We start from the raw sequence: 27940 nt of genomic DNA, 5'->3' as shown, positions 1-27940 counted from the left end.
ATATAAATAGCTCCGGTCACCGCGCGAAGTGGGAAGATCTCCTGGAGAAGGAAATGGCAACCCACTCCAGTACTCTTGCCTGGAGAATCCCAGGGACGGAGCAGCTTGGTAGTCTACAGTCCATGGAGTCGCCAAGAGTCAGACACGACTGATCGATTTCACTTTCACTTTACTTTCCGCGCGAAGTCAGATCAAAGCACTTTCCACGTGGTGATGGCCTGGACCACTGACTCCGAAGCGCCTCTTAGTTGGGCTGCCCTGCTTCTCCTCGTGGCTTTCCGGTTCTGCCTGGCGCTAGGCGGTGAGTTCATGGATTAACCTGCGGGGAGCGGACAAGGGGCCTTAAGACCCCGAGAGGGATGAGGGTGTCCGCCGGGGTTTGGGGAACGTCGAGCCGGGATTGCCTCCCTGCTTTTAGACCTCCGCGCGCTCCTTTCCCGCTGGGCTCCTGCTCCCCGCCCCCACTCCCCAGCTTGTTGGCGTCCCTCGTCCCCCGCCCCGGCCCCCCTCCCCGCCCTAGCATATAAAAGACAGGATCTGGGTGAAAAAGGAATCACAGCATAAAGGGACTGGAAGCTGGGCAGCAGCAAGAAATGCTGCTCCAATCCGCGGGCCGCCTCTTGGGAATTTGGAGCCACTGGAGCTAGTGCAGGACAGGTGGGGGCCGCTCCCGAGGGACAGAACCCACCGGGTTCAGGGGAAGGCTGGGTGGAGTCTGACCAGTTGGGCTGCCAGGGCAGCAGGGGGCGGGGAGGGAGATGGGCAAAGGTCTAGGTGGAATCTGTCACTTGGGTGGGGTGGGGGGGGGGCTGTGCAGGAGGTGGGGGCAGGGAGATGGCTGGAGTCTACCTAAGAAGGCTCCTTAGAGTCCTGCTTGGTTACAACACTATTTTTTCCATATCCGTTCCCATCCCAAGAAGCTCAGGGCCTCCAGGAACTTCCCATCTGTGAAGGGATCCTAAGGTGCCCTCTGTCAACTGGCACCCTATCCACTTGCCTAAGAATTCACCCCAGCAGAAGCCTCCCAGCCTGGCCCCCAGGACATAAAGCAGGAAAGATGGGAGAAGAGTTTCCCAAAGTGTGTGACACAGGGCATGAGGGTCAGGACGGGCACCCCTGCTTCTACCCTTCGGTCCCACATTCATATTCCCTGAGACTATGAAGACAGTGGCCTATAATAGCTATTATTTAAGGCAGGAGTTGGCGAACCTTTTCTTTAAAAGACAGAGAGTAACACTGTTGGTCTCCACAGGCCATTTGGTGTCTGTGTGCATTATACATCTCCACGTTTGTGCTACAAGAGCAGGCAAAGATGACCTGAAAAAAAAAAAAAAAAGAACAATGTGACTGCCCTGTAATAGTAATAGTAATAGTAATAGTAACAGATGACTCATCCCTTAGGGCCTAGTGCAAGGATGCTTAGCTGCCTGTTTCTGAACCAAAAACTTGCTCTGTCCTGCCTTGTATGTTCTGGGTGGTGTGAATGTGAAAGGAGTGTGGGTCCAGCAGATATGGGCTAATGTCCTCTGAGCCCGTCTGCTCTACAGTGGCTTCCATGGTCCATGGAGATATAGGGGACACTGCATGAAGCCTCTGGCATGAGCAGAGAATAGTGTGTGCATGCTAAGTCCCTCCAGTCATGTCCAACTCTTTATGATCCTATGGACTATAGCCCACGAGGGTCCTCTGTCCAAGAGATTCTCCAGGCAAGAACACTGGAGTGGGTTGCCATGCTCTCCTCCACGGGATCTTCTCACTTAGGGACAGATCCCACATCTACTCCAGCTCCAGCATTGCAAGTGGATTCCTTACTGCTGAGCCACAGGGGCAGACCCTGGAGATAGTGGTCCTACAACAATTCTGATGTCAGGCCTAGGCCACCTGCTGCTCTCTCTTATTTGTTGCCTCTGGCCCTTCTTATGCCAAACCACAATATCACTTTAATCCTCTGATGGCTGGTCTATCTGAACTAATGATTAGGGGTTGGTGAGCCCAGATTATGATAGACAACGTTGACATTTCGTGACCAGAGGCCTCACCTCCACCAGCCCCCAGGACCATACCAGGAGCCACATTTAAATGATGTTGCATTCCCCATTGCAAATCTCATGGCCTTGCTTCAGGACATAAAGGGTCTGTGTTGTGAACTTCCAAGTAAAATGTCATGTTCGTCACATAGCATCTTTCTGACCGCAGACAGATACCTCTGACGTCACAGATTCTGCTGAGTCATCTGCCCAAAGAGCAGGTCATCAGTCACCAATCGTCCGTGACTGCGTTTGTGCTAGGACAGCAGTTGTAACAGAAAACCATGGTCTGCAGAGCTTGAAATATGTCATATGTACAATTATAGAAATCTATGGGGCCCACTGGGAATTAAATGGAGATAGGAAAGAGATGACAGTCCTGCAGCCCTGGAGGGTTGTAGGTTGGTACTCTGTCATTTTCTCCAGGATATGATATTCTTTACACGTACTATTGGGGGATGAAGGTCAGTGTCAGAAGTGTGAACTTGGAAATCGCTTCTATGGTAGCCCTCACCGCACGGTAATTTACTAACTGTGAAGATTTTTCATTCATATGCAAATACAGTGGATGTGAAATGAGCACTATGAGGACCAGTGAATGGGTGACACTCCTGTGGGCAGGACGTGGGACAGATGTGTATTCCTTACACAGATCTCAGGCACCACAGTAATAACAGGCGGGCCATGATGATGTTTCAGACTGCTGGACATGATGACAGTCCCACTCTAGGTCCTCATGAATGTGGGGGTGGCTTCTCTGCCAAGTGTACACTTACCCCAGTCAATGACAGTGTGGCTTCCAAAGCCAGAAGGACTTCTGCACTTGCTGTGGTGATAAGAGGGCCCTCCTTGCTGATGCCTGGCATCTCTGTCTCTAGGAATGGATTCTGAATATAAGACCTGACTCAGTGCTGGATACTGCACAAAGGACCTGGACATTTTGTTGGGATGTTTGCACTCAGCTTCCTGAACATCCAGCCTTGTGTTTGTCTGTTTTGTTATATAATTTTTCCTTTCAATCATGTAGTTTTTAACTGGGCTCACTGCTCATCTGTTTGCCTCTAGGATCGCCCTGTGCTATGAGCCAGCATGGTACTCTCTGCAGTGAGGCCTGGCTACAGTGGGGCTCTCTGGTCCCCTCGGCCGCTGCATCTGCTTTGTTTCTGACATAGGGCACTCCCCCTGGCATCAGCTCTTCCGCCTTCTCCATCCTTACTCCTGCTGGAAAGGCACAGGAACACCAGTCCCGCAACCATCCCTCACCTTCAGCAAAAGTCACCCTTGAGCTGTTGGAGATGCTTCTCATCCGTTCTTTCCTCTCGGGCTCCATAGAACCTGAGGGACTGCACACTTTCCTGCCCTTTCATATCGTGTCCACCCTGGCACATTCACTTCTCTGAGCCTTTGATCCCCTCCTCTTCCACCTGCCTCAGAAGTTCTGGATTTTCTCTTTCATGCCTTGTGGGCCAGGCCTTCTCCAGAATCCCAAGACCCATCAAAGTGGTACATCAGCAGCATCACCCTGACCTTGCTAAGTCCTGTGACCCCAATTGTGAATTCTCCTTTCCGCAGCTTTGGGTTCTGTGTGGGCCTTATGAGCAGAGTAGACATAATGTTGTGTGGTTTCTCCACTTGCTCAGCCTATAAGTGGTGTTGGGGGGCAGGGAGGCCTTCCTGCTCTACCAACCCAGCCCTGCAGCTTTCCTCTGCTCTCACATAAGTGGGGGGAGAAGGTAATGGGTCTTCTTCTCCAAAACCTGCCCTCACCTGCGTTTTCCTTCACAGACGCTCACTCTCTTTGCTACAATTCACCATCGATCTTCACCCCAGTCCTGGAAAGGCATGGTGTGTGGCTCAAGGCCAGGTTGATGGGAATGTTTTTCTCTCCTATGACTGTACTGGCGCCATGATCTAATCCACAGGTCCACTGGGAGAGGAGGTGAAAACTATGAACACTTGGGAAACACAGAGAGAAACACTGAGAGACATCGGGGACTTCCTCAAGGGGCAACTGCCTGATGTTATACTGGAGAAACATATGGCCAGAGGTGAGTTCAATTCAGTTCACTTCAGTCACTCAGTCATGTCCCACTCTTTGAGACCCCATGAACTGCAGCACGCCAGGCTTCCCTGTCCATCACAAACTCCCAAAGCTTGCTCAAACTCATGTCTATTGAGTCGGTGAAGCCATCCAACCAACTCATCCTCTGTTGTCCCCTTCTCTTTCTGCCTTCAGTCTTTCCAGGATCAGAGTCTTTTCCAGTGGGTCAGTACTTTGCATCAAATGCCCAAAGTATTGGAGCTTCATCTCAGCCTAATGAATGTTCAGGACTGATTTCCTTTAGGATTGACTGTTTGACTAAACTCTGGGAGATAGTGAAATACAGGGAAGCCTAGTATCCTGCATTCTGTGAGGTCGCAGGAGTCAGACATGACTGAACAGCAACATGAAAGGGATAGAAGACAGCCATTACCTGCAGGGTCATCAACAATATGTTCTCTAGTTGTTTCAGTTCCAGGGGAGCCCAAGACATTTTGTGGACCAATGTAATTGCTCTTTAGAAAAAGTTTGAGGACTCAGCTTCAAATGTCTATTTCCAAGTTTGGCAGGGAGACTGGGATCCAGAGCTGTCACCTGGAGACGTCTTAAGTGTTCTTGTTCTCCAAATGACACTCGTAACCACTATGAAAGACTTTTCTTCCCTTGGTGTTCGTTTCATTCGTTTTCTTTTGTACAACCTCCAACCAGCGTTTTACTATCTCAGAATTCTCATCTCAGGGCTATCTATCTGGCGATGAAGAGTGAAGCCATCTATCACCTGTTGAGACTGACAAGGCCTCCTAATTCTTGGTAAATGGGTCCTTGTCTTTGGTCATTATTTCCATCCAAAGAGATTGTGAATGACCTAGAGAGGTCAAAGCCTGTGACAGAGGGCTCCATCTCTCTGTTATCATGGGGTTCTTGGCCTTTGCTGACTTCAGGGGTGACTGAGCCCTGAACTAGGAGTGTGCTGAGGCCTCAGCACAGGCAGTGCCCAATTCATGTCTTCTCATTCAGTGAAGCTGGGTTTCCTATTGACATATGTGGAAACTACGCGTGCAGAAGTTTAAGAAAGAAACACAAAGCGTTCGGATAATTTCATCATGACCACTGTTTTTGGAAGTATGTTCTATTGCTGACACCCATTAAAATCACCTCCTGGTTGATTCCACTCCCATCTGGGGTCTGCACTGTGTCCAGGTGCCAGGAACATGCATGGGTAGGGGTGGCCAGGGCTGTCCAGGTGTCCAGAGAGGCCCATCTTCCCCACCTGGCTGTCCTGACTAGGGCTCTAACGCTGTCCTTCCATCTTTCTCCTGCTCTCCCAGTCACTTACCTCTTCACCAGCCTCCTCCACTGAGGCTACCAGGTCCCCCATGTTGCCTCTTCCCAGGGATTAAACCCACGCCTCTGTCCCCCAGGTCTGTGCATGAGAACCTTTCCCTGACACACAGATCACCTGCTTAGGCTCAGGACTGAAGCCAGTAAGGAATCAATCTGCTCCCTTTACTCCTGTCCTGATCCCCCCTCAGGGGCAGGTCCGGGGAGGAGGGGTCTTGCTTCCTGACAGTCTTGAGGGGCTCCAGGCAAACCTCCTTCCTTCCCTTCCTCCCAGCCTCAGAGACAGCAGCACACACAGCTCTCAGGACCAGGGTCCCTGCCCCCCATCTCTTCATAGTCCGCCCAGCTGGGCGCCTCCACCCCAGCTCAGGCCCACCCATCCCCAGGCACCTCTGCTCAAGGCAGGGCCACTCAGTGATGGAGGCTCTGGGTCCCCGGGAGGCTGATGATGTGCAGGCCACAGGCTGAGTCAGAACTGCTGCTGCTCCAGGAGCACAGGCCTGGCCTCAGCCCTTTCCCCAGTCTCTGCTGTGGGGCTCCTGCCTTGCCTGCTTGACCCAGGCCACTTCCTGTGAGAACAGGCCTTTGGAGTTGGGTCTGCAGTTCTTGCTCTCAGGTGATATGGGGTCTTATTCACCTGCTCATTTCCAGGACGAGGAGGTTCAGTGAGGGGCAGGGGTTGGCTGGGATTCACCTTCCCCGGCCTCACACCAGGCCCTGTGCCCCTGCCTTCCCTCTGAATTCTGCCCTCAGTACCTGCTCCTGGAAAGGACTCAGCCCAGGAAAACAGTTATGATGAAACTGGTGAGGAGCACGGGGAGGATCCAGGTGGTGTGCTTGATGGCTGTGGCCGTGGAGTTGACTGTGAGGGGAGCTTCAGTTGGTGATGCTGTAAGGAAAGTGAGAGTGAAGCCCTTGTCCCGACCCCTAAACTAAGCAGATGCCGCCTCAGCCCCCCGGACCCAGGTACCCTACTATGGAGTCATTAGTGCATAATTTCTTTACAATGCTGTGTTGGTTTCTGTTATAGGACAATGCAAATCAGCCATAATTAGATACATATATCCCTTCCATCCTGAACCTTCTTTCCTGCTTCCATCCCCCCCCCCCCCAGGTCATCACAGAGCGCCAGGCTGGGCTCCCTGTGTTATATAGCGTCTACCCACTGGTTAGCTATTTTCCGCATCTTAGTACGTATATATGTCCCTGCTACCGTCCCAATTCGTCCTACCCTGTCCTTCCCCTGCTATGTTCACAAGTCTGTCTCGTGTCATGCAGTCATTTGAGCCAACCATATGGCAGCCCCTGCGACAGGCCCTGAGGTGAGATGGGGGAAGGGAGGGGCCCCATCTCCACAGAGCTCAGACAGTGAATGGGCGAGAGAGGGTCCCCACACAGCCACTCAGTCCTGCGTGACATCAGATGAGGTGACATGAGGATGGGAACAGATTAAGTCCTCTCAGGAGCTGATGTTTGAGGCAGTATTGACAGATTTCCAGAACTAGAAGAGCTGATATTTTTTAAAAGGTTGTAGAGAGGGGGTCAGTAAGAAGGAAATCTCTAGAATCGGAGTGGTGCCCTCATGTTAGGGGTCAGCAAGAATCCATGTACAGTGATTCAAAGGCCTTTGCTATGAGGGAGAGATGTCAGGAGGTGGAAGAGGAAAGAGGATCACAGAGCATCCCCAGGGCCATTGATCTCCCAGGAACTACTCACCTTGAATAGGTCACTTTCACACACACACACACACACACACACAGAGGGGTGGGTCCATGTCCCTTTGAGTGGATTACCACTTCTTTCTTCTAGTCTCACTTACCTGTGGTTGTCAACATTTCCTCCCAGTGCACCAAGAAATCCTGAAGCTAGGCCCGACAGTCTCCCATGGAGACCTTTTTGAAGAAGTTGCTCACAGCCCTGTCCTTCTCCCACTTCTCTCTCATCCGTCTCCCTCCAGAATGAACCACGGTCCAGTGTCCATTCTCTGAGTCAAAGAGGAGGCACATTTGTCCACTGAAGCCGAACTGCCAGGATCCACTGATGTGTACATCGTCTTCACAACGACATGTCATCCTGCCCTGCAAGGTGAGAGGGTCTGCCCCCTACTGAGCAAAGAACTCAGCCTCTGGGCTTGACAGATTCTTTGCCCCACCTGGGTCCGCCTCCCCTGAGCCCAGCTAATCTGGCCCTGTTCTCTCCTCCAAGGCCTGCTCCTTCCACTGGACTACTAGGGAAGGACCAATATCCTCCATTTTATTTTTTACCCAGAAACAATGAATGAGTTTAAGCCCCTTGCCTGCTCCTTCTGCACTTGGACTTTCTAACTCACCTGTGACCTTGTGTTTCTCTGACGTAACATCAGGCAGTTGCTCCCTGAGCAAGTCCCCGACGTCTCTGAGTGTTTCAGTCTGTGTTTCCCAGGCCTTTGTCGTTTTCACCTCCTCCCCCAATGGACTTGTGAATTGGATCTTAGCACGACCACAGTCACAGAAGAGAAAAACATTTCCGTCCACCTGGCTTTGAACCACACACCTTGGTTGTCCAGGTCTGGGCTGAGAATCGACGGTAAAGTTATAGCAAAGAGAGTGAGCATCTGTGAAGGCAAAAGGCAGGTGAGGGCAGGGTTGCAGAAAAAGGCCCATAGGCCTCCTCCCCTCAGTTATGTGAGAGCAGAGTGAAGGTACAGGGCTGGCCTGGCAGAGCAAGCATGGTCCCTCCTGCTCCATCCCCAACACTCCATAGAGCCAGTGCCCCTCCCTTCCTTGTGGAGAAGGAGAAGTCCCCTGCTGGGCAGAAATTGCACATCCTGGATGTGTGCCCTTGCCCACCAGGTCAGTACCCAGGATCGGCTAACACACAGCCTTTCTGGATACATGCCAGACGGCTCTGCAGGAAAAGCCTAGATGGAAGAGGACTTTCAGAATCGAACCCAGTGTCCTGCCAGAGATGGATAGCATGTGGGGGCTGCTTCTGAGGAACATTTCATTTATAGAATGGAGCCCCTTTTCAGAATGCATCCCCAGAGAAGGAAGCCACGTTCCAGTGAGGAGTGCCCTTTCATCACCACAGTAAGCAGAGAAGTCCTTTCCTTCTTTCCCAATGAGCCACGTGACTGTGGACTCAGGTAAGTGAACCTGAAGGAGCAGAAACGACTCCCACATTCATGTTGGACCTAGCATGTTGCTAGCATTATGCACAGGGACTGCAGTATCGTCATGGCCTCCCTGTTTCTGAAGTGCAGCTCGGGGCTCCAGGCAGTCAGTGGACAGCTGTGCCAGGCCCTGCTAGCAGTGCTTATCCCTGGGTCCACAGATCCACACCACACTCATTTCACGTGGCCTGGATTTCTGACATGAATGGACAATCTTTGTAGTTAGTAAAACACCATTGGATGAGGGCTACCATAGTAGGGATTTCCACATTCATACTTCTGACCTGACTCTGTATCTCACAGTAGTATCCGTTCAGTTCAGTCACTCAGTCATGTCTGACTCTTTGCAACCCCATGGACCGCAGCACGCCAAGCCTCCCTGTCTATCACCAACTCCTAGAGTTTACACAAACTCATCTCCACTGAGTCAGTGATGCCATCCAACCATCTCATCCTCTGTCGCCCCCTTCTCCTCCTGCCCTCAACCTTTCCCAGCATCAGGGTCTTTTCCAAGCTGAACCAGTCCCAAAGAAACAGAAACCACTGTTTACTGTTATGCAAGCCATTTAGTTTGGGGCATAATTTGTTTTGTAACAATATATAACTATTATAATTTCTCAACAAGACCTGGAACTGGGCCTCTTCTCCAGATTGAAGGCCCAGCACAAGCCATCACAGCAAATGGTTCATCAGGACAGCTGATGGGCTGGGCTATTTGGTAACCCCTTTCAGGTACGTGCCCATCTCAAACGGGTAGATGTCCATGTAGAGCGTTTGACACAAAGTCATGATCATGTGGGATCCCTTTGTTGCAGGATGCTGCCTTCTTAGATGTGCAAGTAGGATCTGGTTCCCCAACCAGGGATTGAACCTGGGCCCCTGCATTGGGAATGCTGGACCCTTAGCAACTGGATCACCAGGGAAGTCCAGAGAACTCATTATTAACTAGACTTTCAGGGGCTATCCATTGATCCATTGTTTTCGTTGTTCCCCAGACAGTGAGATCCCATGGGGAACAAGACTCTGGAGAGGGGTTGTCTGTACTCTTAACTTGAAGCTGTCATCAATGACACAGCTCCTAGCAGACTGGTGTTTGTGGATGACATCCCTTCTGACCAGGTAGCTAATCCCACAGGCAATGTCAACAGACCTGTGGACCAGGTCTTGTTGAGAAATTCCCTGTGGCCTCTACTAACTTGTGCTGCCATAAAAACAATTTAAGATTCTCCCAATTCATGTAAGGCAATCCACCATGGGCTTTTCTCCTTCTATATACACATGGGTATCAGGAAGATTTCTGTGATGAAGCCTTCATAGCTTACAACTTTCAGTGAGCATCACTGCAACCTGAATTTCAGAAGCTTGATTTTTTTTTTTTTTTTTTACACAGAACAAGAAATTTTTATTATCTTGAATGCTGGTGCATAACCAAAAACAAGCGTAATTAGAGGAGGAGACAGAGGGAAACTTCAAATACTGAGGTGGATTTCTGGGAAGATTTAAAACTTTTAAGGGTTGTTCATAATGTCTTTTTTTAGATGCAGGGCTTTCCTTTTACTGGACAATTTTCACTTAACATTTCTTACATTATGAAATTCAACCAGTCTTTTGCCTGTAAAGTTAAATGAAAAAAGAGAGCAAGAGATACAGAAAATTCCCTAGTATATACTGATGTTTGAAAGAGTTTGTATTCTTTGTACCTTCATGTACATTTTACAGTCTAAATTTGAAACTTTATTAAGGACGTCTTAACTTTTGCCTTTTAAAAATGTTCAAGGCAACTAATTTTGTTGAATTAAAGATTACAGTAGCTTTAAAAATGATCAAGATAAACATACAAACAAAATCTCAGTTGTTCTTGGAAACACGTTTTAAGATATAGCACACATGACACATCCCTCTTTGGGGACTAGATTATCCTTTGAGATCCTGAGGAATACTGGGTAGAAGATTTATTTTACAGCAAAATTTAGCCTTTGATAACCACAGCTTGGATAGATCACAAAGATGAACCTTTAAAGTTTTCTCAATATGCTTTCAGTCCAAATAACTCAAAACTTATGTCCTAAGGTGGATAAATTGGTCATTTTTTTGCTCATATAATTATCACCAGTGGGCTCTTGACTGGCAGTCTATCTTGGTCGTAACTTGCAAAGCCATTCTTTACAGTGAAACATGGAAGATTATCTTCCCCAATAAGAGGAAATTAATCTGAATAAACAACAAAGTCAAAGCCATAAGTGTCTCTGGACATTCTTGAAAACAGGTTTCGACAGTACTAAGATACTTTGCTTTAACAATTTTTCTCCTTTTTCACAACTGTGCAGTCACTACCTTTTTCTACTCTGCTTTTTTTTTTTTTTGAAGTGGGAGAGTGGGGAGTGGTGGGGCGGGGGGGGAGGATCAAGCTTTTCATTGGCACAGAACTATTTGGAATGAACCCCAAAGACAGTGGAATGCTGGGTCTCTCCTCAAGCAGCTTCCTCCTCTCTTAAGAGCATTCAACTACTATCAATGATCTCATCACAGCCGAGTTCTTCAGTCAGACGACTGACAACCATAAGTGAAAACTCTCCGATAAAAGCCAGCTGATCTAACAGGGTCTTCTCAGAATGCATCTGAAACGTGTCATCCAGAGCTGCTTCTCTGGTTCTGGAGGTTCTCAGAAACATCCTGGTGGCTTCTTCAAGGGCCGCTGATACTCTGTAGCCCTCACCGCTGAGCGGCTCGTCTTCCGGAGAGTCATAGTCATCCTCCCAGTCATCGAATTCCTCGCCCTAGCCCTCGCTCTCGAATTCAGGGCCCGTGATCTGGCCTGGCTGCTCCTCAGCGCTGGGGCCCCTCTGGGGCCATTGGCTGGGCCGCCTCTTCCTCCGTGGGGCCTTCCTCCTCCAGCTGTGGCTGGGCACCGGCTGCGCGGGCGGGGTTCTGGGATAGCTCCGGGCTCCCGCCACCTACCTTGATATGCGGAAGGTGACTCTCACTAGGCATCACATCCATCTGCAGGTCATTGCTGTCTTCATAGAGCTCCGACAGCTCGTTCATTTCAGACATAGTGTAAGCAGCCTAAGTTGTTCGTTTTCCACCCAGAAGCTTGCTCTTTAACTGTTTCTCTTTATTTGGATATTTTTCATCTACTAAAACCTCATGAAAAATACACCCCAAAGTACATCTTTTAGAGTTATCCTCTCCCTGGATACGTGAACCGTGAACTTCCAGATGTTCAAGCTGGTTTTAGAAAAGGCATAGGAGCCAGAGATCAAATTCCCAACATCTGCTGGATCATCAAAAAAGCAAGAGAGTTGCAGAAAAACATCTATTTCTGCTTTATTGACTATGCCAAAGACTTTGACTGTGTGGATCACAATCAACTGTGGAAAATTCTGAAAGAGACGGGAATACCAGACTACCTGACCTGCCTCTTAAGAAACCTGTATGCAGGTCAGGAAACAACAGTTAGAACTGGACATGAAACAACAATCTTGTTCCAAATAGGAAAAGTCCGTCAAGGCTGTATATTGTCACCCTGCTTATTTAACTTATCTGCAGAGTACATCATGAGAAACGTTGGGCTGGAAGAAGCATAAGCTGGAATCAAGATTGCCAGGAGAAATATCAATCACCTCAGATATGCAGATGACACCACCCTTATGGCAGAAGCGAAGAGGAGCTAAAAAGCCTCTTGATGAAAGTGAAAGAGGAGAGCGAAAAAGTTGGCTTAAAGCTCAACATTCAGAAAACAAAGATCATGGCATCTGGTCTCATCACTTCATGGGAAATAGATGGGGAAACAGTGGAAACAGTGGCTGACTTTATTTTTCTGGGCTCCAAAATCACTGCAGATGGTGACTGCAGCCATGAAATTCAAAGACGCTTACTCCTAAGGAAAGTTATGACCAACCTAGACAGCAAAAGCAGAGACATTACTTTGTCAACAAAGGTCCATCTAGTCTAAGGCTATGGTTTTTCCAGTGGTCATGTATGGATGTGAGAGTTGGACTATAAAGAAAGCTGAGAGCTGAAGAATTGCTGCTTTTGAACTGTGGTGAAGACTCTTGAGAATCCTTTGGACTGCAAGGAGATCCAACCAGTCCATCCTAAAGGAGACGAGTCTTGGGTGTTCACTAGAAGGACTGATGTTGAAGCTGAAACTCCAATCCTTTGGCCACCTGATGCAAAGAGCTGACTCATTGGAAAAGACCCTGATGCTGGGAAAGAATGAAGGTGGGAGGAGAAGGGGATGACAGAGGATGAGATGGTTGGATGGTATCACTGACTCAATGGACATGGGTTTGGATGGACTCCAGGAATTGGTGACGGACAGGGAGGCCTGGCATGCTTCGGTTCATGGGGTCACAAAGAGTCGGACATGATTGAGCGACTGAACTGATAAAAACTGATCTCTCTGGATATCTCAATATCCTTCACCTTAGCTTTTGTCTCCAAAAAGTGACACTTTTCGACTCCCACTCCTCTATCCCAAGGGTAAAATAACTGGAGATAGAAATTGCACTGTTGGGTGTGCCGCCTCTCAGATACTGAGTCATCTGCACATGTCTGAGACAGCCCTTGGGAACTACTGGGCACCGATGCTGCCATCCACTTCCATCATTTTCATACTATCAAGGTGAAAACAGCTAATATTTCAAAATATTACTGCAGAGTAAACGCTTGCACTGATATAAAACACACATGTAGAAGGGGTTGGAGCTGCGAACAGGATCATAAATAGTTCTGCTAGTGATTCTGTACAAAACTGAAGTCTTCTTCAAATTTTTTGTGGCACATTTTTTGTCATTTCAACATTAAGACTGTAAAGCGTTTTGAAGACTACTGTCAAGTGGAGCTGCACTGGAAGATTAGAAGATTCTTATAACCTCAGAATCTACTTTGCCAGAACAGGAAAACTCAGTCTGAAACACAGATACAATGGGTGGCCACTTCCCCCAACTAGAAACGTTGAAGAGGGAATTCCCACTAAATTGTTTACTTGGAAACCTGCTTTATGTTCAAACTCTGCAAGCCAAGTGAAGGGCAGGGAATTTGTCTCGCTGAGTATTAACAGATTAAAGGATTAGTGTTAATCGCTCAGTCCTGTCTGACTCTGCGACCCCATGGACTGTAGCCCGCCAGGCTCTTCTGTCTATGGGATTCTCCAGGCAAGAAGACTGGAGTAGGTTGCCATTCCCTTCTCCAGGGGATCCTCCCAACTCAGGAATCGAACCTGGGCCTCCTGCATCGCAGGCAGATTCTTTACCAGAATAAGGTCATTTCTCACATAATGAAGTTATGCATCAAAACCCAAGAGGCAACACACCCGGTTCTCGCTCAGGTAGAGGCTCGCGCTGACCTCCCTCCCCCTGCCCCTTCCCCCAACCACCTCCCCAGACCCCGGCTGCTGGTGGCAGGGCGCGGGGAGCTGGAGGGGCGGACGTCGCGGGGCTGGCTCGAGCGCAGCAGAGCCAGCAAGAGCAGCACTGGCGGCATCCACAGCCCGCAGGAGGCGCGGCCCCGGAGAAGGCCGCGCCGATCCGTCCAGCTCGGGACCGCGCCTCCGCCGCCCAGGAGAATCTGGGCCGCGGGCAGTCGCCACCGCCGCCCTGAGCCCTTCAAAGACCCGAGTTTCGGCTGCTGCCCAGCACATCTCGTCCTAGCACGTGGCAGCCAGCCCCAGCCCTTTACAGACCTGAGCGCGGCCGCCACTTCCGCGCTCTCAAGCTCGACCCTGCCTTCCCTGCAGCCCGGAGCGTTTTGCAGGTGAAATTTATCACACAGCGCTGGTCTTTCAAGGACAGAGAGCGGCACGGATCTGAAGGGTTTGTGTGAGCAGATGGGGTGGGGGGGGAGGGCGTGCTTTTCGAGGAGATATCTAGGTCTCTTTTTCTGGGGACGGCCACCTGTCCCAAACCTCCTGGCTCCAGGGCTCCCACTTGGCAAGGGCAGGCCTGGGTCTTGAGGGCAGCATTTCCTGCTGCTTTCTCGCCACCTTTTCTACCAACTTCTCCTCGGAAACTCCCGGCACCACTATTTCACCAAAGTCACCTCTTTTCTGGCACAGAGGGTGCGTAACCAGCCCAGGGAAGCCCCCCACCCCAGGAGCAAAGGGGCCATGGGAAGGGACAGAGGAGGGCGAGGGTCACACAGCGCAAAGTTCCCCTAACCCCCTAGGATACTCCCATCCCCTTCCCGGGTTAAGTCATTCCCTCCACCCCCTCCACCCACAACCGAGAAGGTTCATCCCTGAACTCACCGCCTGGCATCACGATGAACAGGTAAAACAGAAGTAGAAGCAAAAAGCAAAGATGGGGCTTGGAACCCCCCATCTAGGCCATTGTCACCCCATCCCAATTCCACAGGAATGCGAGGTTGCCTGGTTGCCTGTCCGAAGTGGGGATTATCTGAGACCTAGCTGGCTCTGGTTGCTTTCTTTTCTGCCTGCTCCTTTCCAGCCGCACCCCTCTGGGGCCCGCCCCTTGTGCTGGGTCAAACCAGCTTGGCCAGGCTTGTCCTAAAAGACCCGCTGGCTCCTGATTGCCAGTTGCTGTGCCCCAGCCCTTCCCTCCAGAATCATGGGCTCATAGCTAGAATCTTTGCAGTCAGATAGCATTCACTCAAGATACCTCCACAGTGCAACAGAACCAGAATTTCTAATTTCAGAAGGCAGAACGGCCACCACATATCATAACACAGAACACAAGCTATACACTTAGGCCCAGCCACCCTAATTGGTTGCCCCTTTAAATGAAAGGCTTCAGTCTTTCCGAAAACCTCCTACAGAGACCCAGAACTTCAGCTCCAAGTACTGAGTAAACTGAAATAGCTCAGGTCTTGAAATGCTGCAAAGGGAGGAAAGGAGGCCAGGTTGAAAGAAGAGGGGAAGGAGGGGGGACTAAAGGGAGCCTTGTGGACATCACCTGCCACCAGGCATTGCAGGACTTTTCCCTTGGCTTCCAGGCAAGGAGGACTAGAACTCAGCCCTCCAGAAACCAGACAATAGACCAGAATTCGAGTTCTCTGCTCACTGGAGATGATCAGGCTCTGACCCTCAGTTCAGGCTGAGGCCCTTCAACTAGACTCCTGCATTCGGGACCTGGACAGAAGAAAAAGTACACAAAAGGAGGGACTGAACAGAAGAAAGGGGAAAAAGGTCAGTAAATTCTCTTGTTTCTTACCCAGTCGGGGCACTAGCCAGTTGTCTTTGTCAGGAGGAGAACAGGGACAAAAGAGTCCCTGTTTCTACCACTGGGTCTGATTGGTCAGCAGACGAGCTGGTCCCTGAGTACCTGAGAGGTCAGCTGTATTGAAGAAATCCCACCAGAGTTGCCCTTTGTTGCGGGAAGGGGGAGCCCTTCCCAGGAACAAGAGTGGGCTCTTGTCTAACATTTGGAAATGAATTTTCTGAGCAGGTACAGGCACTGACAAAGCAACAGACTTCATTGGGAAGGGGCGCCCAGGTGGAGAGAAACAGCGTAAGGGAACCCAGGAGAACTGCTCTGCTACGTGGCTCACGGTCTTGGATTTTATGGTGATGGGGTTATTTTCCAGGCCTCTGGAAATTGTCTCTGGCCAGTCATCTTGCTTGATCCATCTTTGGTCTTAGGATCCTTTCTGGAGGTGCAGGCATCTCTCAGCCAAGACGGATTCCAGGGAGGATTCTGGCAAGCTGATAGGACATATGGATTGTCGTCTCCTCTCCCCTTTGGACCTTCCCCCAATTCTTCTGGTTGATGGTATCTTGTAAGTGCTGCATTCCTCACCAGGACTTCCGGTTGTAAGATAATTCATGTAAATGGTCTGTATCGGGCCAGGCTAGGGCCCGTGGTTTTGGTCAGTGGTTCCCGTAACAGAGCCTTTGTGGAGGATTTTCCCCCTCATGTTTTTCTCATTCAGTCAGTCTTTTGTGCTGCCTCTAACCAAGATTTCAGCATCTCTGAATTCACTTCTTTGGGCTATCTATCCGGTGATGAAGAGTGAGCTCATCACCTGTTGGGACTGACAAGCCCTCTTAATTCTTTGGAAGTGGGTCCTTGTCTTTGGACATTTTTTTTCACTCCAGGAGACTGCCAGTGACATCAATGTCTGTGACAGAGGGCTCCATCTCTGTTATCATGGGGGTCCTGGCCTTTGCTGGCTTCAGGGGTGACTGAGCCCTGAACTAGGTGGGGCATGCAGAGTCTTCAGCGCGGGCAGTGCCCCATTCATGTCTTGTCACTGAGTGAGGCTGGGTTTCCTATTTATAGATGCAAGCAGGATTTTAAGGAAGTAGCAAGAACAATCAGGTTCTTGGAAGTATGCTCTGTTGCGGACACCCATTAAAATCACCTCCCAGTTGATTTCACTCCCATATGGGCTCTGCAATTTGTCCGGGTGCCAGGAGCATGCACAAGGTAGGGTTGGCCAGGACCGTCTAGGTGTCAGGAGAGGCTCGTCTTCCCCCACCTGGCTGTCCTGACCAGGACTCTAACACTGTCCTTACCAGGACTCTAACACTGTCCTTCTGTCTTTCTCCTGCTCTCCCAGTCACTTGCCTCTTCACCATCCTCCTCCACTGAGGCTACCAGGTCCCCCATGTTGCCTCTTTCCAAGGATTAAACCCAGGCCCTTGTTCCCCAGACCTATGCATAAGGCCCTGACACACTGATCACCTGAACCCACCAAGCTGGTGACCCACCCAAGCCTGCATGCTGTCCTTCTCCCAGCGCCCCTGTGTCCCCAAACCATACAGGCCCCCTCCTGAATAGATATTCAAGTGAATCAGTGACGAGAAAGTGAGAGTTGCTCAGTCATGTCCGACTCTTTGCGACCCCATGGATTATACAGTCCATGGAATTCTCCAGGCCAGAATACTGGAGTGGGTAGCCTTTCCCTTCTCCAGGTGATGTTCCCAATCCAGGGATCAAACGTAGTTCTCCTACATTGCAGGTGGATTCTTTACTAGCTGAGCCACAGGGGAAGCCCAAGAATACTGGAAGAGTAGTGCCTTTTGTTTATAATTGGTAATTTACAAAACCTGCTGTCCCATGGCCCTGCACCAGGGCAGAGACAGATCCTGTGTCCTGGTACAGGTTCTTCTGCCTCCCCACAGCTGCAGCACAGTAGAATTTATTGGCAATAGATGCCTTGCCCATCAGTTGATGAATGTGTAGAGTAAGAGGGCTGTGACTCCTATTGTTTGGTGAGAAAATGGCTCAGGTGTTAGGACTGGGCCCACACAGCTCAAACACCTAATGAGGGAAGCATAGGTCATATATCCAGTCACTCCTGCTGTGATGGAAAATGCCGTTACTCATGAGGAAGGTAGTAGAGTGTTTCCAGAAGCTGGCATGTCAGATGGTATGAAGGTATTCTGGAAATAGAACAAGTGAGATGAGAAACAAAAGATTCTGGAAAGAGGGAACAATAAGAAGTAAATCTCTAGAATCAAAATGATTCCATAGTTGAGTTATTTTGATTAGTGAGTATTCCAAAGGCCTGTGATGTAAGGAAGAGATGTCAGGAGGTGGGAAGAGAAAAGGACTATGACAGAGCATCCCCAGGTGCCAGGGTCCAGCCCGGTGGATCCAGGGAATTCTAAGGGGAGACGGAGTCGACAATTGATTTAGAGAGAGATAGATAAAGAAAGAATGTTGTAGATATGAAAAGAGAGGAGAGAAGAAAAGAGGCTGATGTTCCTTGGTTTATACAGAAAATCAATAAAGTCTCAAGACAAGGGACTTGCACTGTCTACGTAAGGCCACAAGTGCCCTCCCGGTCTCCCAAGGGAGTGAAGATGCAGGGCACCTTCCTGTTCAGGTCTTAGAAACCCAGGCAAATAAGTAGACATGGCAGACCTCTGTCCAGATGGGAACTAGCCTGAGAGAGAGAGTAAGAGGGGGAGAGAGAAAATGATTGACACAGGGAGACCAAGCTGCTTCGGTGAGCGAGGCCCAATAACTTTATTTTCAAAAGGACTATTATACCTTTCCCACAAATTATGTTGTGTACATTATCTTCTGGCCTTGGAGGCCTGTGAAACATTTTAAGACCCTCTTTTGACAAAGCCTGCTTAACCAGAAAACTTATTTTCTCTTGAAGTGTTTTTTCTTTATATTTTTAATCTATGTCATCCTCAGAAAGTATCAAACAAAGTTATATTTTCATGAAGCAAAGGTGCAGTAAGTTACAGTAAAGAAAGAACCAATTAGCTCAAAAGTCTGATGTAGTTAGTTTCAAGGCTACTCTTTTGTTTTTCTTACATTCTAACTATGTTAACAAATGTACTCCCAGGTGCACAGTGAATAAGAGATATGGGAACTTAGCAACAAGAATTGGCTCAACAGTGAAATCTTACACCAGCACTACTCTTAATAACTTTTTAACGCTTTGAAAGGCTCTATGTTTTAGGCTTCCCATGCCTCTCACAGTTGGGGGCTGTAAACAATCACAGGCATAGTTGTAAAAGTCCGGGTAAGGCAAGTTAGAGAGCCATCAGAGGGGTTTGAGCTGAAACACTCCTTTTATATGCAGGAGACTGTTAACTGGAGCTCTAAGTTAACTTTTTCCAGAGAAAGGTGGTCGGGGTTAGCCCCCCTGTAATGTCAGAAGAATAGGTGGAAAGCATAATGCAGTAAGGCAGGCAGACTCTGGTCTTGGGGGTAGATGCTCAAGAAAATATAGCGAGGCTCCCTTAAGGCCAGACTCACTTTTGCCTGTCGGACCCCTTAACCTCTTGACCTTTGCCATGGGCGGGACTCCTCCTGCTGGCTCCCGGTACCCAGGGCAATTGTCCACCCAGGACCAAGTCATGGCACATGGACAATTTTCCCAAACACACAGACACACACACACACACACACACACACACACACACACAGAGTGGGATAGGTCTATCCCATTTCAAGAGAATTACCACTCCATCTTGAGCATCTTAATTACCTATTGTCTTTGGCATTTTATCCCAATGAACGAAAACTTGCTCAAGCCAGCCCTTACAGTCTCCATTTGGGATTCTCATGAGGAACTCAGTCACAGCTCTCTGATTGTCCAGTGTCTGCCTCCAAGATGAACCACTGTTCAATTTCTGTTCTCTGAGTCAAAAGAGGAGGATTTATCCTTGGAAGCCAAACTGCCAGAATCTGCTGGAGAATTCATTGCTTTGCCCTGACACATCACCCTCCCTGCAGGGTGGGAAGTCCTACCCCCAGCAGGGGAGGTCAGTGTCTGGTCTAGACAACCTGTCCCAATGCCCCATCACTCCTCTGCTTCTCTTCCAATCTCCTGGTCCTGCTCTATCCTCTCTGTTCCTGCGGGACCAACTTCCAGTCTGTATGCTGCTGCTGCTGCTGCTGCTGCTAAGTCGCTCCAGTCATGTCCAACTCTGTGTGACCCCATAGATGGCAGCCCACCAGGCTCTGCTGTCCCTGGGATTCTCCAGGCAAGAACACTGGAGTGGGGTGCCATTTCCTTCTCCAATGTATGAAAGTGAAAAGTGAAAGTGAAATCATTGAGTTCAGCGACCCCATGGACTATAGCCTACCACGCTCCTCCGTCCATGGGATTTTCCAGACAAGAGTACTGGAGTGAGGTGCCATTGCTTTCTCCATCCAGTCTGTATGCAAACACATAATTCTGTAACCCTACTATGATTCTTCTGCCTCTGCCCTGGACCTTCCCGCCGGTTGTGACAGTTTCCAGCTTCATGTCAAGCTGGTGTTTTTTTGTTTTGTTTTTTTGAGTTCTCCTCCAGATTTTTCAGAGTCTCTGCCTGTCTTCCCAGGCCTTTCACCTTGATGTTCCGGAGGACCAAAGAATTTAACCTTCTCATTAAACAAAGATAGTAAACAAAAGTCTTATTGACCTGGCCTGGACCACACACTATGGTTGTCCTAGTTTGGGCTCAAGATTGGTGGGGAAGTCATCGCAAAGAGAGCAAGAGTCTGTGACAGAGAAATGCAGGTGATGGTTGGGGTTGGGAGTGTTAGGTAGTTAGAATAGGAAACAGGAGTCCAGAATGGCGGTGGCTAAAAGACAAGGAAGGGAAAAGCCGGCGAAAAGAGAACAAAGGAAGGTCCGAGGACCAGAGTGAGGGCCTCAGGTAGAACAAACAGCAGTCCTGGCTAGCCCAACTTACAAAGGGCTGGCCCAGGGGGGAGGAAAAAACATATAAAAAGAGGAGCCAAAGGATGGGGAGTCGCTCCAACATACCTGCCCACACTCCACACATGCGTGCTCCTTTTCTCTCTTTTCTTCGCGTCTTTGGGTCGGCATGCCCTCACGCCTTGAGCATGTATTTTCCTATTATTTTTTAAATAAAATTGAGCTGTAACACAGAGCTGTAACACTGATCTATCTAAGAGCTATAACATGGTCAGTTCGAGACCTGAGAGCTATAACACAGTCTGTCCGAGAGCTATGACATGCCGAGGGCTCTAACGTCTGTCACTTCAAATTTTTGTTGAGATGAGACAGAACGGAGGAGAATACACTCGCCTGACATCTATGGCGTCGTGACTCGGGTTTAACCTGGCTGAAACAACCTCTGCATGGTCCCACAAGGAGGAGACCAAGCACAGCAGGAACAGACTCAGCGAAAGCTCCTATGGTAGAAGCCAAACGCGAAGAAAACCCAGTGCAGGGGAAGTGACAAGAAGCCCATCATGCTGGAAACTGGGACAGTAAGAAAGGAATTCAGCAGAAAGCTCATGCAGCTCAGTCTCAGATTCCAGAAGACATCTGGTTAAGGTAGGAGGTCCTCGCTTCTACTGCTGGAGGGACATATGCCTAATGAAATATTAATTCCTTTACAATCTCTCATTTCTTATTTCCTCGAACCCCCCAGGAACAGGCGGGTGGCAGTGGGTGCAATTGAGGGGGACTCTGGAGAGGTTGCTCCTCAGTATGCCCCAAAGGCACTATCTGCTGAGCCCCAGTAGCTGTTACCCAAGCCGGTGGGGGTCCTTCTGTCCTTAATCTTCTTTGTGCCAAGGAGCAGGCCATTGAAAACTGGGAGCACAGGTCAGGTATTTAGCAGATTTCCTGGCAGGCTATGAAGGGGATTTTCCCACGTTTTCCCCACTGCTTTTTCCTCCTGTCCTTCAGCTCTCTCTCCTGAGACTGGAGCCCAGCCAAAACCTATGAAGCTCAGGCTCTGATGTCTCCTTGCAAAAATTCAGTGAGAGAAAAAGGGATAGGTAAGAGGTGGATTTGTTAGGATTCAGAGAGAAGCACACTCTACAGGGTGTGGGCTATTGCAGAGGGCTCTGGCCTTGGAATGTGGCCTGGCTAGGTTTTGTGAGCCAGATGAATTCATATGCTAATGAGTGGAAGGACCATCCCAACCTTGGGGAACCATCTTTTGACAGTGCCTCCAGTTCAGAGCTTCCCTGGTGGCTCAGATGGTAAAGCATCTGCCTGCAATGCAGGAGACCCAGGTTTGATCCCTGGATAGGAAGGATCTCCTGGAGAAGGAAATGGCAACCCACTCCAGTACTCCTGCCTGGAGAATCCCATGGACGGAGGAGCCTGGTAGACTACAGTCCATGGGGTCACAAAGAGTCGGGCATGACTGAGTGGCTTCACTTGTCCAGTTCAGCTCACTGCAACTGAACTGAACTGGAGCTGTCCTGCCACCACTGGGTGTGTCATTTAACTTACAGATTGGGGATTAAGGTTTACTTGAATTTGACTTTTCATATTGGACCCAATTGATTTTAATTGGTTTACGTTATGCCCTTGGGCTATGTCACGCTTTCAAAAGTTGTGCCCTGCCCCCTTCCCTCCTGTTTCATGCTCTTTTCCTGAATCCTGTCCAGGCCCACAACGTTGCCTCTACAATCTTCTGGAGGGACAACCAGAAAATCGCTGGCCCTTGGGAGGGAAATACTGTATAATATCCAACCCCTCTAGATACTCAGGCCTTCATCTTCCATGTTTCCTACAACATGTGCAACACCAGCATCTCAGTGAACCCGCTGGGGCGGGCGACAGGCACACATGCCTGCTAGAAGTCCATCTGTTGGCATCCCTTCAAAGACGACTGGGCTTCCAGGGATAATGTTTGACACTTTGGGAGTTAGCCCTGCAGGCTGTTTGGGCCCAAACCCTTACCAACCTTCTCCTAAAGTTACAAACATATCCCTGGATCAAATCTCCATTCCACTTTTATGGGACATCTGGTTTGTTGCCTCTTAACAAACTTGTTCTTATGCCAATTACTAACTCCTACAGTTAGGACCCTGCCCTTTGTAGGCAATGTTGCTCCACCCAGACTATTATTAACATACCTTAATGCCCCTAACAGGGCCAGATAACCCATTCCTTTGTCATTACTTCTGTTATTACCTAAAGTGGGTCTATGACAACAAAATGTTTACCTGTGGATACACTCTAACCTGCTCTTATGGAGGACTAGGGGAGGAAATCAGTGACTTACAATCATTTAGAGCAGTAAGAGGATAAAGCTTATGACCGTTTCACCAGGCTCCCAGTCTCAGGGCATAGGCTAGGATTGCTTTACATTACAGTTTCTATGGAGAAGGCAGTGGCAACCCACTCCAGTACTCCTGCCTGGAAAATTCCATGGACAGAGGAGCCTGGTAGGTTGCAGTCCATGGGGTCGCTAAGAGTCAGGCACAACTGAGCGATTTCACATTCACTTTTCATTTTCATGCATTGGAGAAGGAAATGGCAACCCATTCCAATATTCTTGCCTGGAGAATCCCAGGGATGGGGGAGCCTGGTGCGCTGCCGTCTATGGAGTCACACAGAGTCAGACATGACTGAAGTGACTTACCAGCAGCAGGGTTTCTATTCCCATCTGCAGTCAACAAACTGGCAATGAGGTAAAATTATAACCCCTTAATCCTACCCAGCACTGGTCATGCTGGAGATCTTGGGGATGCCCAACGCCAGCCCGGGGGTCCCAGGAGGTCAACCTGCCTTGACTTGCCTAGGAATCTGGTCGTCGAAAAGTTGTCATGCCTCAACCTGCTTGGGGATCTGCCAGTCCAGGGGTCCCAGGAGGTCGTCCCGCCTTGACCTGCTCAAGGACCCAATCCCCGGGAGACCGTCACACCTCGACCTGCCCATGGATTCAATCTCTAGGAGGCTGTCACGCCTCAGCCTGCCTGGGGATCTGCACCCTGACCCAGGGATACCTGGCTCTCGGGTTCCAACAGTACTAGGTAGGGTAAGCTTCAGATAGACTCACCCCTAAGGAAGTCCACCCATGGAAACAGAAGGAAGCCTATTAACTTGTGGGGCTGTGCCCAGTCTCAACAAAACTCAGGAACCCAACGAGACCCCATTGCCTTTCTGGAAAGGTTAAAAAAGGCCCTCCAAAAGTTTACCAATATGGGCTTAGACTCTTATGAAGGACAGGTGATTTTAAAGGACAAATTCCTGTCCCAATGGGCATCAGATATCAGAATAAAGTTGCAACAGCTACAGCAGCAGGACCCTGCTTCCTCTTTAGATGAGATGGTCCAGACGGCCACCAATGTGTTTTATGACAGAGAACAGGAGAAGGAGGCCAAGGCCCAGGAGAGAGAGAGAAGGAAAGAGACAAAGCATGCCCAGATGCTGGCTGCCCTCCAGGGAAGCCCTATGGCAAACCCCGAGTCCTGAAAGGACAAGGCAAATTCCTAATCTCTAGACAGGCGGGGCATTGGGCCAAAAAGTGTTCAAACCGTGACAAGTCCCTTAAAACGGCTTCCTTACAAATGCCATCAACTGGGACAGTGGGCAGCACTCTGCCCTTGTGACCCAAAAGCCTCAAGGTCAAGCCTTCCCTCAAGATGGTTCAACAGGACTGAAGCAGCCCGCTCCAGCCAGTCTGCTTGTCACAGATAACCATCACGGGGCTGGAGCCAAGGGTGCAACTGGATGTGGCAGGCAGGTCTGAGAATTTCTTGGTTGACACGGGGGCTACCTACTCTGTCTTGATCTCCTACTCTGGAGCCTTCTCCCAAACCTGTACCATTTTGGGTGCTACAGGAAAAACAACTACTAAAAGATTCACCTAAGCACTTCTTTGTTGCTGGGATGAACAAATATATTCTCACCAGCTTCTGGTGTTCCCTGAGTGTCCTACTCCCTTATTGGGAAGAGATTTACTCACTAAACTGGGGACCACCCTGGTGATGGGAAGCTTTTCAGCCCCCAGAGCCCTATAGCTCCTGGTTACTACTGAAGAACCCATTACACCTTCAATAGAGAGGGACCAAAGACTATGGGAGGACAAAATTAACCCCCAGGTGTGGGACCAGGGGATTCCTGGACGAGCCCACCAAGCTGAACCGGTCATCATTGTCCTCCAAGATCCCACTCGGTTTCCCAACTGGCAACAATATCCCCTCAAAATAGACGCTCGGGAGGGACTACAGCCTTTAATAAATAAATTCCTTGCTTGTGGGCTATTGGTCCCCACCAATTCACCATGTAACACCCCAATCCTCTCCGTAAAGAAAAAGGACGGAACCGGGCAAATGGTTCCAGATCTCTGGATCATAAAGGAAGCTGTAGCCCCCTCTATCCCACAGTACCCAATCCCTATGTAATCTTGGGAGAAATCCCACCCAGTGCCAAGTGGTGTACAGTCTTGGATCGCAAAGATGCATTTATTTGCATACCACTGGCTAAAGAATCACAGTATGATTTTGCCTTGGAGTGGGCAGCCCCAGGAGAAAAACTCCAACAGATGACTTGGACAGTATTACCTCAAGGGTTCAGAGATAGCACCCACCTGTTTGGTCAGGCCCTTAGCCAGGATCTCCTAGATCTGGACCTGGGACTTAATGGAAAAATATTACAATATGTAGATGACCTACTAATCTGCTCTCCAGATGAAAAAAAAAAATGTCCAACAACATGCAATTCAGGTCCTAAACTTTTTGGCAGAGAGGGGATATAAAGTCTTGCGTGCTAAGGCATAGATGGTCGAGACAAAGGTCACTTACCTGGGAGTTCAGATTACACACGGGTCTAGGAGGCTGTCATCTGATCAGGTACAAGGAATCCTCCAGTTGCCCTTCCCCACGACTCTAAAACAATTGCAAGTTTTCCTGGGGCTAACTGGGTATTGTAGAATCTGGATACCCAAGTATGGTGTAATTGCCCAGCTCTTATATGAAAGCTTAAAGGGACAGGATGATTCAATCCCACTGATGTGGGGAACTCCTCAAAAGAAGGCAGACACTACCCTAAAACAGGCCTTAACTCAGGCACCAGCCTTGAGGTTGTCAGACCCAGAAAAAGCATTCCAACTTTATGTCCACGAAAGAGAGGGAATAGCCTCTCTTTGAGTGTTCACTCAAAGGTTGGGCTCTGAGTGCCGGCCTGGAGCTTATTTATCCAAGAGGATCGACCCCCTGCCTTTGAAATCTTGCAGCTATTACAATCTTGATCGAAGATGCTTTAAAACTCTCCTTTGGGGGCAAACTAACTATTTTTACCAGCCACCAAGTAAAACAACTCCTAAATGGGAGAGGCTGTTTATGGATGTCTGATCAAAGAATCCTCAGATATCAAGTAGTGCTGATGGAAAATCCAGGCCTCACTATATCCCTTTGTGAGGTTCTTAACCCAGCCACCCTCCTGCCTATCCCCGAGGGCTCTCTCCCCTTTCACTCTTGTCTAGAAACCTTGGCCCACTGGACAAAACTCCGAGAGGGATTGTCAGAAGATCCTCTGACCAATCCTGAGGAAATCTGGTACACTGATGGAAGCAGCTTTGTCTTGGATGGAAAACGAAGAGGCGGGTATGCAGTAGTCTCCAATTTTGAGACCATAGAGGCTAAGCCTCTGCCACCAGGTACTTCAGCTCAGTAAGCTGAGCTCATAGCCCTGACTCAAGCTTTAGGACTGGGAAAAGGAAAAAGAATAGCCACTTATAATGACTCAAAGTATGCCTTTCTGGTGCTACATGAACATGCTGCTATTTGGAAAGAAAGGGGCCACTTGACCACCCGAGGGTCCCCAATTAAATGGTGATCAAATTCTTAGACTCTTGCAGGCAATACATCTGCCCACTGAGGTTTCAGTCTCCCACTGTAAAGGACACCAAAAAGGGAGCACGGAAGTGGCACGAGGGAACCAAGCAGCTGATCAGGCAGCTAAGAGAGCAGCATTACAGAACAATGACCTAATAGGGGTTGCCACCCTAGTTCCACAGGCTAATTTGCCAGAAACTCCTTCACATACTGAAGATGAAACTCTTAAAGCTAACAGCGAGGGCTTTCAAGAAGATCCTATGGGGTGGTTCCAAAAGGAGGGACTCATTTTTCTGCCTGGGAACCTCCAATGAATGTTGGTTAACTCCTTACATGCCACCACTCATTTAGGGGCAAAGGCCCTCCAAAGATTACTAGAAAGGTCCTTCAGAGGAACAGGCCTCCAAACAACCATAAGGCAAGTTGCCAATTAAACAACCCCCAAGGAGCTCAAAGACCCCAGCTGGCCCAGCCCATCCAACAATGTGGGGCCTACCCAGGAGAGGACTGGCAGATGGACTTCACCCAGATGCCACTTTTCTCAAGGGTATAAATACCTATAAGTCATGTTAGATTCACAGGATGGATCGAAGGCTTTCCCATCTGGACTGAGAAGGCTGAGGAGGTGATAAAAAAAACTGCTCCATGAAATCATTCCAGGATTTGGTCTGCCCTGATCATTACAAAGTGACAGTGGGACATCATTTACTTCTAAGGTCACCCAAGGGGTCTCTAAAGCATTGGGCATTACTTATCTCCATTGTGTCTGGAGGCCTCAGTCTTCAGGAAAAGCAGAAAGAGCCAACGAATTCTTAAAATCAGCGACAAAAAAGATAACCCAGGAGACCTCCCTGAGATGGAAGGAGGCTTTACCAATCGCTCTCCTTTGCACCCATATCACCCCTGAGGAACAGGTTGGCCTTAGTCCTTATGAGGTGCTATATGGGAGACCTTTTGTTTATGTCAATGACCGCTTCCTAGATCCAGAGGCTCAGACCCTCAGTCTTATACCATGGCCACTGGGCAAATCCAACAGGATACACACTTGTGAGGTGTGAACCAGGACCCAAATGATTCTAAGGAGTCACCACTATCTGCTCCAGGGACTCAAGTCCTAATTAAAGTCTGGAAAGATGGGTCCCCAAAGGCTCAACTCTAGCCCACATGGAAGGTCCCCTACCCTGTAATACTTTCTACCCCCACAGCAGTCAAGGTACCAGGACATGACTTCTGGGTTTACTACTCACGAGTCAAGCCGTGAATGAAAACAGAAGAAGACACTCAACACACCTGTGAGACCCTGGGAAGATCTCAGACACCTATTTAGGACTACAGAGGAGTGCCATTCTAATGAGCACCCCCAAAATCTGGTTTCTGGGGATAAGATTTCTCAGCTCAGCTTTTAAGAGCCAAC

General features: G+C 49.2%; 2 long non-coding RNA genes and 2 pseudogenes across 4 annotated transcripts in view; 1 reads left to right on the top strand and 3 right to left on the bottom strand.

Moving 5' to 3' along the window:
- Positions 1 to 30: 30 nt before the first annotated feature.
- LOC138444979 (uncharacterized) overlaps positions 31 to 27940 on the top strand; it is a 28689-nt gene continuing 779 nt past the window's right edge. The window contains exons 1-7 of one of the 3 annotated variants that reach the window (XR_011258682.1): positions 31 to 301; positions 3950 to 4075; positions 7367 to 7494; positions 15515 to 15707; positions 15967 to 16297; positions 20999 to 21280; positions 26175 to 26295. This is a non-coding gene — a long non-coding RNA (uncharacterized lncRNA). Of the gene's footprint in view, positions 302 to 3949; positions 4076 to 7366; positions 7495 to 8419; positions 8534 to 15514; positions 15708 to 15966; positions 16298 to 20998; positions 21281 to 26174; positions 26296 to 27940 lie in introns of all 3 variants that reach the window. The other 2 variants (XR_011258683.1, XR_011258684.1) reach the window with 2 other exon arrangements.
- Positions 153 to 27693, bottom strand: LOC138444983 (uncharacterized). Its single transcript, XR_011258688.1, has 7 exons — positions 25495 to 27693; positions 20744 to 20833; positions 7739 to 8002; positions 7229 to 7393; positions 6166 to 6298; positions 1210 to 1317; positions 153 to 319 (listed from the first exon to the last, which is right to left on the bottom strand). It is a non-coding gene; the product is annotated as an uncharacterized lncRNA (long non-coding RNA).
- LOC138445155 (tyrosine-protein kinase RYK-like) lies at positions 9168 to 14204 on the bottom strand (annotated as a pseudogene).
- On the bottom strand, positions 11024 to 11614 carry LOC138444973 (EP300-interacting inhibitor of differentiation 1-like; annotated as a pseudogene).

The sequence above is a fragment of the Ovis canadensis genome, chromosome 8, assembly GCF_042477335.2.
Source record: "Ovis canadensis isolate MfBH-ARS-UI-01 breed Bighorn chromosome 8, ARS-UI_OviCan_v2, whole genome shotgun sequence".
Taxonomy (NCBI): Eukaryota; Metazoa; Chordata; class Mammalia; order Artiodactyla; family Bovidae; genus Ovis; species Ovis canadensis.
Note: the sequence above shows the minus strand (reverse complement) of the source record. Positions and strands in the feature narration are given on the sequence as shown.